General features: G+C 44.0%; 1 long non-coding RNA gene across 1 annotated transcript; it reads right to left on the bottom strand.

Moving 5' to 3' along the window:
- Positions 1 to 6,256: 6,256 nt before the first annotated feature.
- On the bottom strand, positions 6,257 to 6,782 carry LOC119305714. Its single transcript, XR_005148753.1, has 3 exons — positions 6,709 to 6,782; positions 6,530 to 6,609; positions 6,257 to 6,350 (listed from the first exon to the last, which is right to left on the bottom strand). It is a non-coding gene; the product is annotated as an uncharacterized LOC119305714 (long non-coding RNA).
- Positions 6,783 to 13,767: the final 6,985 nt, after the last annotated feature.

The following is a 13,767-nucleotide window of genomic DNA, read 5'->3' as shown; positions in this document are numbered from 1 at the left end:
GATACAGAGATGGAGATGCTAGCTAGAGGGACATCCGCTAGTTTGGGTGTTGGAGATGACCGCCGGGTGGTTCAGAGGGTGAAGTTATATATGTGTGTGAGAGGGCACTTGACTGCATGTAGAGATAAACATATGTAGTGTGCATGATAGGAATCAAGAGTGAGGGCGAGAAAGAAGGTTGATGGAGAAACACATAAATAGAAAGATAAAGATGCTAGCTAGTGTGTGTTAGAGATAGGAGTCGAGTGGATCAGAAGGCTGAGTTATGTGTGTGGGTGTGAGAGAGATAGAGAGAGGGTGCATGTGAGTCACATACAAACAGATATCAGAGAGAAATGAGATCCCGAGAGATGGAGTTTTGTGTCTGTGAGAGACAAAGATATTTCACAACGAGAGTGATAGCTAGAGAGACATATGAGGGAACGCAAGATATCTCTAGGGAGAGAGAGAGTGTGTGAGCGACATATAAGAGAACAATGGAGAAATATGAGACCCTGGGAGACAGAGTTTGTGTTTTTGTGTGATAAAGAGATATTTAAGAGAAGAGTCGTAGGTTCTCATATCTAAGGAGCGAAAGACATCTCTGTATGAGGGGTGTGCGAGTGGCACACACAGGAATAGTAGAGAGAAATGAGACCCCGGGAGACAAAGTTTTGTGTTTGTGTGAGAGAAAGAGATTTCACATGGAGAATCATAGTTAGAGACACATAGCAGGGAGCGAGATATACTTAGAGAGAGATAGAGTGATGAAGGTCGAGGGAGAGAGTACCGTTAGTGTGTTACAAAGATAAAAGATCATTGTCGACATATAGGTAACACGAGAGATACCTGAGAAACGATGAACGCGTATAGGTCCAAAGAGATAGTCCTATATAAGCATGAGTGATAGCTATATGAGATGAATATCTGGATTAAAGGGGATTCAAATGTTTAAACTGGAGATCACGACATCGATAATATCATAACGCAAATTGGTGTAATGTTATATAGTTTATCAATATTGGTGATCCATAGATTCTTTAATTACAAATAATGCATGGTTTGTATGCAATTAATGTCTAAATGGGATTACACTATATGTTGCGTGTGTGAAACACATTATACATGTTTGAGAAGTAAAAAAACCGCATGAAACACACATTAATTGGAGACAGTTATCGAGGAATGCATACATTGGATTCCAACATAAAGTGGTTTCAAATATTTTAAAATCCAAATTGATGGATACAACCTTATGAATCTGAGATCATGCCATTTGTAAACCATATTTATGTATAAATGGTGTTGTCCTTTTGAAAGTATATATAAAAAAATGATGTATATAGAATGTAATTCCAATTGAAAATGGAGCCCGCCCGAAAAAATAGAATACAAACGGGATTCGAATTGAGTTGGCACGGTAAACATGCACTCTGCAAAATTTGAACGAAGCGGGGAAAGTCGCAGTAACCGCCCGGAACCAAAATCTGCGAGATGGAAATTACTATTGCCTATCCCTGCCACGCAAAGCCTATCTGCTGGATTTCTATAGGTTTTGATAGGGGTAGGTTTGTAATTTCACCCAAACGTGACGTAATCGCCTCTCACCCGGATTCATACATGGTGGGCGCCAAAACACTGTGTGTCCTCGGCCGAAATCAACTCCCTCCCCGATTCATATTCATACACAGTGGGCGCCAAAAACAAACTCTCGTTGGCAAATATTTGGTGTATGCGAGATTACCGTCCTATCCCCAACCGACTAATGTTGCTGTGATGTAGTAGAAATTTGAAACGGCGCTAAGTTTGTAAATTTCCTCGCATTTGAGACAAGCGCGCCCTGAATACATGGTTCCCCCCTTCCTCTCTATCTCCCTTTTCCCCATTCGTACTTCGTGGGCGCCAAAACACCCTCTCCACCCCACCCTCCTCCATCCGCCGTTGTCTGCCACCCCATCCACCGCTGTCCTCCTCCACCATGCCGGAGTTGATACCCCGACGCCGCCGTCCATTACAAGAGACCGACCTCTCTCATCCACGGCTTCGGACCGGGATCCTTGCATCCCGTCCTCTCGCTTCATCCCCGCCAACGTCCACCTTGCCGGTGCCGCTCCAACGACCGTCTCGTCCACCGCACCCCACTGCCACCGTCTACTCTCCTAGATCTGCTTCCATGCCACCGACAGCCATCGCTACCGCAGCACCGTCAAATTCTCAGTAGATGCGTACACGGCGCCGCAGCAGAGGCGGTACTCTTTCGTATCTGCTCAACTTATTTATCGCAGCAAGAAATAGATCGCTAATGCTTTACTCTGATTTCTTGTCTTGGTTGCGAAGTTTCCTTTGTCCGGTTTGCACCTTCAAATCCGCCATGGCACGCTCAACACTATACTCCCAATGCTTATGGTTTTCCCCTTTTATATTCCACACTAGTTAAATCACAGTAGACTAAATTTCAAAATTGGGTCAGTCAATTTTTCAGAGCTCGCCAGAGTTTGCCGGTGTGAACAAAGGGGCTTGGGTGGTTGTGGGGCCTCGCCGAACGAAGAAAACTCGACGCTGGTGGGGGTGGGGTGGGGGTGGCGGAGGAACACAGGCGGTGGGGGCTGGTGGTCCGGCCGGCGGCCCATGCGGTGTTCTGTATGGGAAGAATCAGAGATGGGGAAGAAGATGGGTTAGGAGACGTACGATCTTCATCCAACCGCCTGAAATGGTCGAGAGACAGCTGTGAGTTGCATTCTTAATGCGCTCTGGTTCATCATGTGTGGGCACTGCGCAACCAACATTTTATTATCCAAAATCTGCTTGCTCTTCTTTACCATGTTCCTCTTCCGTTCTTCTTTAACTAGTTGACCCATTGCGCCAAATGGCACAGAGACCTGCTAAAGACATGTTTTCGATGAAAATAGTTTCATTTTGCAAGGACATACGGTGCAGCGACCCGTTGAATCCATGTGCGCGTTGTTTTTTTGCATGTTTTAGTTGGTTTAATTGTAGGCAAGGACATATGATAACAAAATTTACCCCCTTTAGTAAATAAAAGAATGAAGAATGTTATCTACAATGAGATATGCACACTCATTTTAATTTATCTCTGACCCAAATGGCGTAGAGTCCGATATGATACCATGAGAGCGTTGAAAATATTTGCATTTTTTCAATAACTTTATGTTTGAGCAAGCGCAAAGACCATGTCAAATCCAAAGTGTTTTGAAAATATTTGGCTGTGCTAGTAGAAGTAGGTTTTAGCAACATTAGGATAGCATGCATATTCTGTTATCTTATTCAGGTAACATAGAGCCAAATGGCGCAAGGTATATGACATACAACTTTACCGCGAAGATGCGATGTGATATCTTCCTTGACCTAATGTTCAAACATATTTGGAGATCAAACCCATAATTGGTGTCACCTGTCTTAATTAAAACCCAAAACACCTACCTTGTGCAACATGGCCTTTTACAATGGGAACAATTATTAGCACAAACAGAGTTCGGATATTACATGTTACATAAGACTTTGGCTTGAGAAACTGTCCTGTTGTAGGTATATAAATTTCCTACTTTTAATCACAGCAGCAAACAAGAACCTTCTTAAATGGCAAACTCCCTTATGCATATCTGTTTCAAAATTCAACTTGTGAACACAGGTGAAACATTTTTCAATGCACAATAAAATATTGAACACACATAATAGTCTAGTTGGAATCCAAATAATTGACTTTGACACATCAGCATACACTCAAGTCATAGAAAATTTGTTCTTTCCGGAAATGGAAACTAACATCAACAAGTCACATGCTCCATCCGCCCTTTGGACTGCTCTCTCCTCATGCCTCCCCTTCAATCACTCACCATATTTAATAACACATGAATACAAAAAACCACTTATGAATTTTACAGGCATGCAAAATATTGTATACTGTGAAGCATAGCAATGCCACTAAGTAAGATGGGCACTCTCATATTGAAAAACAAAAAATATAATAAACTATGTATTAAAGAGATATGGTCTAGAATGGTCTAATATAAACCCATATATTTTCTGTAAAAAGTTTCCTTTTTGTGAACTATACTGTCTTTAGATAGGTCAAATTGTTAAAAACTGACATGTAAACTACAAACACAAACTATAGCCAGTCACCAGTCAGCAAATTCCTATTTTTTGCAAGGCCAACATCACGGCAACCATCACTCATGGCCTGCCTTGGAGGCACGACATGAAGGTTGCCAAAGGTCAGCGCTACTACAAGTGTTTCTATTCACATCATCAATAGTTCATGTATGCACCTATTAGGTAATTCCAAGTTTTCATTCAGATTTATCCTCTTCAAAGGATATGGGGTACACGGTAGCTGGACGGGGACCTGCAGCCTAAGACAACCTGAATCAGCAAATATAGAAACTACCATGTAGTTCTAAAGATGTGAAATACAGCTGCACGGACAAAGTTTTGCTACGAAAGAATCATACGTGTATGTACAATAGCGTGTTGTTGATTCCACAGAGCAAATTTACCATCAGCTAAGTTGGTCCTTTCGTTGTGCATGAACTCATACACAAGTATGTTCTTCCTGTCTTGCTGACTGTAACCAGTGAATGTTACCAGGTTCCAATGACGTATTCCAGAAACAATGCTACCTAAAACAAGTAGACCTTCACAGCAGACTACTCCCTTCCTCCCAAAATAAGTGTCTCAACTCTAGTAAAACTTTGTAACAGAGTTGAGACACTTATTTTAGGACGGAGGGCGCACATGTAAGCCAGCCAACTCATCAGGACAACATCGGTAAGAAAAGAAATGCATGATCATATGGTACATTGTCATGCAACAATGCAATCATAGCATGATATGGTTGTTCAGTAGACCATTACAACAGACCACAAGAGGGGATGTGCAGATACAGAATGCAAAGGAAATTTCAAAAGGCATGAACTAAAATTGCAGAAACATAAAAGAAGGATTACTACTAATCTAAGATAGTGAGGAAACAATTGTCATATGCTCAAAGCACATTAAGAGGTCATTGGATGAAGAAAAAAACAGAATAGTCGAACATATCAGGATCTTTTTTCACAACAGGACCAAGCCATACTATAAAAGCAGAAACAAGTAAACACATGAGAAGGTGCACATAAATTTAACTACTTGGCATAAAATAACATAAGTTCATCATCTAACAACAAGAGCCTACACCGGTATATAATTAGAGAAGATATTATGTATGCAGATATGATGATATATAACCCTATTCGATTACTCAATTTGATGTTATGCTAAGAAGCACACATCTGAGCCATCTATTTCTTTTCTCAAAGAAAATAACACCAGTATTTTTAGTAAGAAGTGCAACAACAATCATGCCTCAGTTGATAAATAATAAAGGAGTACTCGGAATATATACAAACTTGACTCAAAGAGCATTGTATTGTCCATTTTGAACATAAATCAAGCAAACCAACATGGGCTCTCCACAAAAACTGCACTATAATTCTTGAGATGGGCTAAAAGAAGAAGGTAAGTAACCTGCAACCAAATAAGAGGATGCCATAATTGCTAGTGAGGCCTGCCCCAAAACCTAAGTTGCGCTCTTCCGTACCCCTATTCTGTACATATACTGGAAAAAGTGTCCAACCGAGCATATTCAAAATCTACAGCTCCTTGGAAGAAGGCCCTTCTCCATAGTAAATAAGCAAGCTTACGAAGGTCTTGTGATTTTATTTGAACAAGGCTATTATGTGGAAGTAAAACCATTCTAATAACTATGGAGTTGCAAAGGTATACTCCAAACAATGATGAGATACAGTGACAATTCTGGTACAGAGCATAATGTTCATGAGATACATACAATGAAAACTGTGGTACGGGAATGGCCAATTAGGATCCCTAGTCTTTAACAAATACCTAATATCCAAACTTCCAATTATTATGGAATGATGCATATGTGTATGTAATTAGCTGCATGTACAGTATATTCCTTCATTTGAAAACACTTGTCCTTAACTTCTCAAGTTTTAGTTAATTAATCAGTCACATATAATTGTCAGCATATATTATAGGCAGATAGAAGTACGTGAACAAACTCTAGGACATGGCATCGTGCTTCTGTCAGGAGGATTCCCAGAGCAGGTGAGCAGCTATGGCAAGCTCCTCTGTAGTCGCCTTCACCTCCTCCATGTACACCTATGTGAAGAACAAGAGGAACAAATCATAAGCTTAACTAACATTTGGCATCTCGTACTGCTAAGAAACCACACCTGAAAGCTATCGTCCTCCTCTAAGCACTCCTCCTTGTGCATTTATACAAACAACTATCGTCCTCCCCTGAGCACTCCTCCTTGTGCATTTATACAAACAGCTAGTGCTCGCATCTGCAATCTCAAAGGCAAAACGAGATAATTAGAGAGAGAGAGAAAGAGATTTTGTAGGGGACTCACACGCACACTTAGGTGTCAAGGATATCTATGAATCAGACATAAATTATTTATATATTGGTGGACTATGGCATAAAAAGAACACTGAACAAAACAAGAACATGTGCTTTTCTTACCTAAGTTGCCATGCTGCTGCATTAGCTAAGCCTCCATATCTGGCCACAGGCCACCGGCGTCATCGCTCGCACATACCACCCTGCGAGCCACAACCATATCATTCCTCCCGAATCGCAGAGAGAGAAAGAGAGAGAGAGAGAGAGAGAGAGAGAGAGAGAGAGAGAGAGAGAGGATGTACATGTGGATGTGGTTGAACAACGCTATGAAGGTCCAACCGCGCAGATCAGGGGGAACCAGGGAGGCAGCCTCCGGTCGGTCGGCGTGCAAGAGGAGGACGAGACAGGGATGGAGGCAGCGGAGCTCGGACCGCCGTTGTTCGTCCTCCTGCCTCCTGCATAGCACATAGGGTTGGGCGGACGCGGTGCTTGGCGCTAGCACGGCGACATGAGAGAGGTTCGGGAGGAGAAGAGAACGGAGGGTCACGGCGGAGAGGAAGGAGGTGGTGGGTTTCGTCGCTGACGAGGATGGAGATGGAGATGGAGATTTGGGAGAGGAGAGGAGCGAGCGTCCGAGGGATTTCAGGTGGCAGCACGGAAATCTCTCGTCAAACCTAGGTTTTCACCCATCAGCGCGGACGCAGCACGCACATCGCGCGCGGCGCAGGACAGGCACATTGGCCCAAACCGCTCTGGCACGTTCCCTGGGTGACCCAATCAATAAGTAACCCACCGACTCATGGGACCAGCCGCTAATCTGGGCCACCCGTCATTGTGGGAAGAGGTAAGGGCGGGTGTACATTCGTCAGTCCATCCCACCCACCAATCGAAGACTACGCTGTGCAAATCACGCGGCACCCACTGAACGACACCTCCCGCAAATGGCTCCACCCAACGAGATGCCCGTGCCTTTCAAAGTGGACGGCGCCGACGCGTGGCAGATGACGCTGACGCGTGGGACCAGAATGGGACAGGGGCCACCGGATAGAGGGAGAAACATGGAATATCGGTCACAGACGACTTAAAAAAAGAAAGCGGCCAGTACGTGTTGGATGCGACACGGCGTGGGCAGAGCGGGCACCCTGTCTCCAGACGCGTGACACGATGCAGGCGACAGGCATGCATGGGCCAGTCCACGCTGTGCACGACCAGGAAATCCCAGACGGGACGCCACGATACCACGCAGTGGAGCCGCTGCAACCGACGGGTGGGACCAGCAGTAGTATGGGACCACATGTCACTGCAGCAGCGGCAGGGGTGTGCACAAGTCGGGTGAACATGCGCCTGCCCACCCTGCGCGGGCCCTTCAAGACGAACGACGCACCACGGCCCCTCCGTGCCGCACGCCGCATGACCTGTCCGACAACCCATCCCGTGAGGAGCCTAACCACGGCGGCCGACAAGCGGGGCCAGAAGCAGCACGGGACCATCTGTCAGCGCGTGGAGACTGCCCAAAGCGGGTGCGCATGCGTTTTCCAACCACCCTCCGCGGCTTCCCCGGACGCACGACGCGAGCCACGGATCAAACGCGTGGTGCGCGAGGATAGGCTCTTTCTCACCCGTCGGGGATTCACCCAGCCAATACCGCGGCCACAAGAGCCCACCAATCATGGACGTGGAAAAAAACAACAACGGGGTGAAACTGGAGTCAGCGAACAGAAAGGAATCGAATGGCCAAAAGGAAATGGTTGACCAGAAAGAGCTTGATCGAACGGCCAACGTAGGTTGAAATCGAGGGAGCTCCCTAGGAGCGAGTTGTCCAGCCTCATTATTTGTTTAAATATGTACTCTCTCCGTTCCTAAATACAAGTCTTTGTATAGATTCCACCATGCACTACATATGGATCAAAATGAGGGAATCTACACTCTAAAATGTATCTGCATGCATCTGTATGTGATCCATAGTGGAAATCTCAACCAAGACTTATATTTTGGAATGGAGGGAGTATGATAGTAGTACAGTATGTTCCTTGTACTGAAGATGAGCAGGGACATTTGCAGTGTAGAGGTCTATATGGTCGGTTGTGATTGACACTTTGAGCCTCTTTGATTCTTAGGATCTTGTAAACATAGGAATAGGATTTGTAGTGGCCTGCCCACTTGAATCCTATAAGAATGGCAAGGAAATGTGGGGAGTTGTGTCGCCTTTGAGAGTTACACTGATATTAACAGTACCGCACCTTCACTTGAAGAGAGCTGGTATCCGAAGCCTTTCTAGCCGTATCGGCAAACTAGCACATACATTCTAGCAAGTTCCACTTTGCTGATTTTACCCTGATGCTTAAGGTTTTCCCGTTATATCTACACTATGATCTATGTAGCTGCTTTGTGTCGCACTAGCAGTAGTCCACTCTTGAAGCTAAACACTGCAATGACTTGCAAAATTGGCACCAAGGCATTGAGTGCCATTCTGGATGCAATGAAACTCATACGCTCCCCACCTGTTGACTCTTGTTCAGAATATGATCCTAATGACTCTTGTTCAAAATTGCCACATATAGAGAGACAACATGGAATTGCATTTCTTTGGGCGCTGTGATTCATCATGAGTGCGCAACCAACATTGTATGCAATGAAGCGGAACCTCAAGAATATGCTTCGTCTTCTATTCTTTAACATGTTCCTCTTTGTTTATTCTGTATTTAGTACGTACAGTATGTTCCTTGTCAGGAAGGGGCGCAGGGACATCTGTAGTCAACAGCTGATAGAGCTGGCCTGTACGTGATCGATAGGCTTTCAATTACTAGTGGCAATACAACACTATATTTTCAAGCCAGTTCCACTTTCCCGATTTATATATCGTGGTTATGGTGTACCCCTGTTATGTACACTATGATCTACCTAGTTGTTGTGTGCTCTTGTTATCATGGTTTGGCAATAAACTCTCTATACAATATATTATGAACCTATCATCTGCCAGCTATCCTAACTTCTGGAGCCTATTTTTCTGTGCACTTGTGCCAGATTATATAAATGCACGCACCATATTACAGCACAGATGAGCTCTCTCATCAGAATCCAGTGATAGCACACAAGTGTTTACAGGGGCGCCCCTATATTAGAATATCATCTGCATTACAAAGATAATCTCACAACTATTTATGTTTTCATGGTTCTCAGATATTATACGCAATTACAGTGAATATCAGAATCCGCGCATCAGAAGAATATTGTGGAACACTGCAATGACTTACAAAATTGGCAGCAAGGCATTGAGTGCCATTCTGGAAGCAATGAAACGCATACGCTCCCTGTCGTGGAATTGTCATGGAAGATGTCCTTAGTGTGAGGACATAGTCGCGAGGCCAACGCATCTATGCGGTAGCTTGAGAGGGGTTGGGCGGAATCGAGAGACGCAACACAAGACAAGGATTTAGATAGCTTCGGGCCCCGGGAAACATCATCCGGTAATAACCCTACATGTTGTTTGTGGCTAGGTCTCATTATGCTCATGAGGGAGTCGCCGCATAGACCGGCTCTCCTCTTGCTTGTGTCTAGCCCTAGAGATTATTCTTCTTGCCTGTCCCTCTTTGGGGAGCCCTGTCCCTCCTTATATAAGTTGAAGGGGCGTGTTACATGACTAGTCCTAGTAGGATTAGGATTACTCTATTACAAGTGGAGTCCTAGTCATGCTTCCTTTGTAGGAGAATATTCCTTATGGATTTCCTCTTAAGCCGGCCCACCATAACATGAGTCGGCCTTCACATCAACAGCCTTATGGGCCATTGAATCTTGTTATCCATCTGACCCGTTGTCGGTGCCATCCGTGAGTCACCAGGCTAGTGAGTCTCCGGACCAGTGAGCCGCCAGATCCGTTAGTCGCTAGTCCACCGGTGGATCATCGATGAAGTGCCAAGTCCGGCCGGGTCATACTTCCGGCCGGGTCATACCGCGGGGTATATCCCCGACATTAGCCCCCAGTTTAATTTGGATTTATCCATGTTAAACGGATCCTATAAAATAAACACAAGAACAAAACTTGATAGGTTGTGCTCCGGGTTAAATATTTTCCTGAACCGACACCTGATCATCCTTAAGTCCTTGTCATTTCCTCCTGGGTGCATACTCAAGATCTTATAGCAAATCTCCTTTAATAGATGTGTCCAAACCTTGCCACTACAAAAAATCCAGGCAGTTCTTTTAAAAAATCCGGGTCAATAGGCCAGCTTCATAACCAATTTGCTAACATTGGCTCTTGTAGAGAAATACTATAAGAAATAATCCATTTGAGTCGGCCTTCAATGCTCTGACTTGACAAAAATATTGGTCTTGAAATATTCAACTGATATTCATCCGGCTTAAAGATGTAGATCTTGCCGATTTATGATTGCAAAAATTACCGGATTATAAATAAATGATGTCGGGTCATGATTGTTGCAGACACCGGGTTAATCTGCTCTGCTCCAAACTAAGAATTTGAAGATTTTTTCTCCCTTATATGCATATCACCTATAGCCCCCAAGTGTCGGGTTGTCATGCTTGCAGCAACCTGGGACTTGTAATTGCCTTATGCTCATGAAAACTTCAACCAGTGTAGCCCCCAAGGGTCGGGTCATTATGCAATAATGAGCAGGGACTTTATAGATATAACCATGTAAAATTGAACAACAACGTGTAGCCCCCAAGGGTCGGCTCAGCAAGATAATACTGAGCTGAGAATTTGTATATAATTTATGGATAATAACATCATATAATATAATCTACACCATGGGGCTTGAACCCACGTCCACAAGGTTAAGATCTTTGTACTCTACCAACTGAGTAGTGGACCGTTCAATATAATGGATTAATGCTTGTGTACCTTGAATTTTTGACATGAGCAATTGGTAGCCCCCAAGGGCCGGCTCAGTACAATGTGATGAGTCGGGTCTTTAACAAGTTGAACAAAAAATGACTTTGCATTAGCCCCCAAGTGCCATGGTGCAAGCTGGCAGTGACATGGGACTTACATATTTGATATGATCTCAATCTGAATAATATAGCCCCCAAGTGTCGGGTCGTAAGCCTGCAGTGACTCGGGACTATTCCTTCCATTGTAGAATAAATCATATCCATTGATAAAATAATAGCCATTGTGCTAAAGAGACTTTGAATACCTTATTTGTTGACAAGTAAATCCAGAGTTTAAATACCTGGCGGCTCTTGGCCAATGGCGATTTAATACGCCTCTATTGTAAGCCGGAATTTTTATAACCCGGCGGCTTATAGCCTTTGAGAAAATCCAGAACGAATGATCATTTTGAAACATCAATTTTAATGATGAACTTGGACTTAAGCATTTATATAAGTCATAGTTCTGCAAATCCTGCACAGGGTTTAAACAACATATGCCCTCACGACTTAACGTCAAAAACCCAGGGCGGGTAACAACCCAATATAGTCTTATGTAGTTACTGAAAAGACTAAGCCAGGCCATTCAAGCCTAAACATATTGGCGACTTAAAGTCAAAAGCCAATGCGGGTTAATAAACCTTACATATTTATATAACCAGGGAAACATACCTGTAGAATTGACTTAGACTATCAACTTACATCACCATATGCAGTGAAGGTAACAATCCAATGATTTATAAGCACATTATTCCCATGGCGCAATCCAAAATGATACTGGCGACTTAAAGTCCATAGCGAGGGTCGGTTTTGAAAAACCTGTGATAGAGTCGTACTGTCGGCTTATGAGACCAATGCAGTAAGGGTGATAACCCAATCTTTAGAAGCCAAAACTTCCAAATGTTTTATGATTGTCATATGTTGGCGACTTATCGTCCAAAGCCAAGTCGGGTTAAATAGAAACCACATATACATGCCTTAGATTTGAAAAAGTCTCAAGACAAACTCAAAAGATTGTTTGCAAAAACTTAAAGAAAATAGAAAGAAAAAATCGAGGCTTCTGATTCGAATACAATCAGTAAACCGTTCCAAAGGGGTTAAGCTAGGATTTGAATATGATCATGTAGCCCCCAGTGGCTTTGGTGTTGCACCGATCAAGAGGGTACTGACAGCTATGTTCTCTTTGGTTCGAATACGACCTATGTTTGAACAGGAAGCCCCCTAATGATCTTGAGAGTTTTTTAACGACTCTGATTCGAATACGATCAAAGTCGGTTCTCAAAAGGGGTTGAGCTATGATTCGAATACGATCAAGAAGCCCCCTAGTGAGCTCGGCAGTGTGACGATCAAGAGGGTACCGACAGCTATGTTCTCTTTGGTTCGAATACGACCTATGTTTGAACAGGAAACCCCCTAATGATCATAAGGTTTAATGGCTAGATTCGAATACGATCATAAGACGGATCAAGCGGGTCAAACTAGACTGAAATACGATCAGCCCCCAAGTGATCATTTGAAGCAGGGTACCTATGTTTGAACCGCGCATCATGGCAGCAAGCTCTCTTTGGCAACCTTTAATTTTTCCTGAGAACTCAACTTTGCAAGAAATAATTCTTCTTGAACCGGAATTTTAAACCGGATTTGAAAGCTACGGAGCTTTTTGGGAGACAGTTTCCTCTTAAACCAGATTTTGAGCCGGATATTGAGAGCTTCAGTGCTGTGTGGGAGACGGGATTTCCCTTGAACCGGATTGTAAACCGGAAACCTCATTGTGAGATGGAATTTTTCTGACGGTTTAAATTATCATCGATAGAGCAGTAATCTCCGGGGCCGGGTTATTTTTCCCTCCAATGACCCGGAGTTCTTGAATGCATTGAAACTGGCCAATTCTGCCAAGTCATGCCATTGTAGCCCCCGAGTCTCAAGATGACTCGAGGAGTTGGCTTGAGATTCTCCATATCTGACCGTGATATAAACCAGTTTGAGTCCTGCATGGGAGAACTTGCAAGCCAAAGTAATTGCTCTTTTTAAAGAAAACAATATGTAATATAAAATATACTGGATGGATTTCACCTGATATGTTAGGCCAGTGATTATTCACCGCTGAGTTGATGATCACCATGGTGAAGCTGAAATCAAGCACAGCCGAGTCGACCGTAGTACCAGACAAATGAGTCAGCAGCAGCGTTGTAAGCTGGTGCAGACGGGCGAGTCGATCGCGGGCGCGGTAAGCCGCGCGGTCGGGAGATTTAATCGCAGGAGCGGTAAGCCGCGCGGATGGCGAGTCAATCGCGGGCATGGCTCCAACAAGTTGATGTAGATCGAGTTGCACGGGCGGTGGCTTGCGCACATCCATTCAACAGCAAACAGGCGCGGACGCTAGTGCATGATGATGCTAACGCACACTCCATAGGCACAACATGGTACCACCTTGATAATGAATCATTGTCCTACACAAAATATATTGCGGA

The sequence above is a fragment of the Triticum dicoccoides genome, chromosome 1B, assembly GCF_002162155.2.
Source record: "Triticum dicoccoides isolate Atlit2015 ecotype Zavitan chromosome 1B, WEW_v2.0, whole genome shotgun sequence".
Taxonomy (NCBI): Eukaryota; Viridiplantae; Streptophyta; class Magnoliopsida; order Poales; family Poaceae; genus Triticum; species Triticum dicoccoides.
This window is presented reverse-complemented; position numbering and strand designations above follow the sequence as displayed.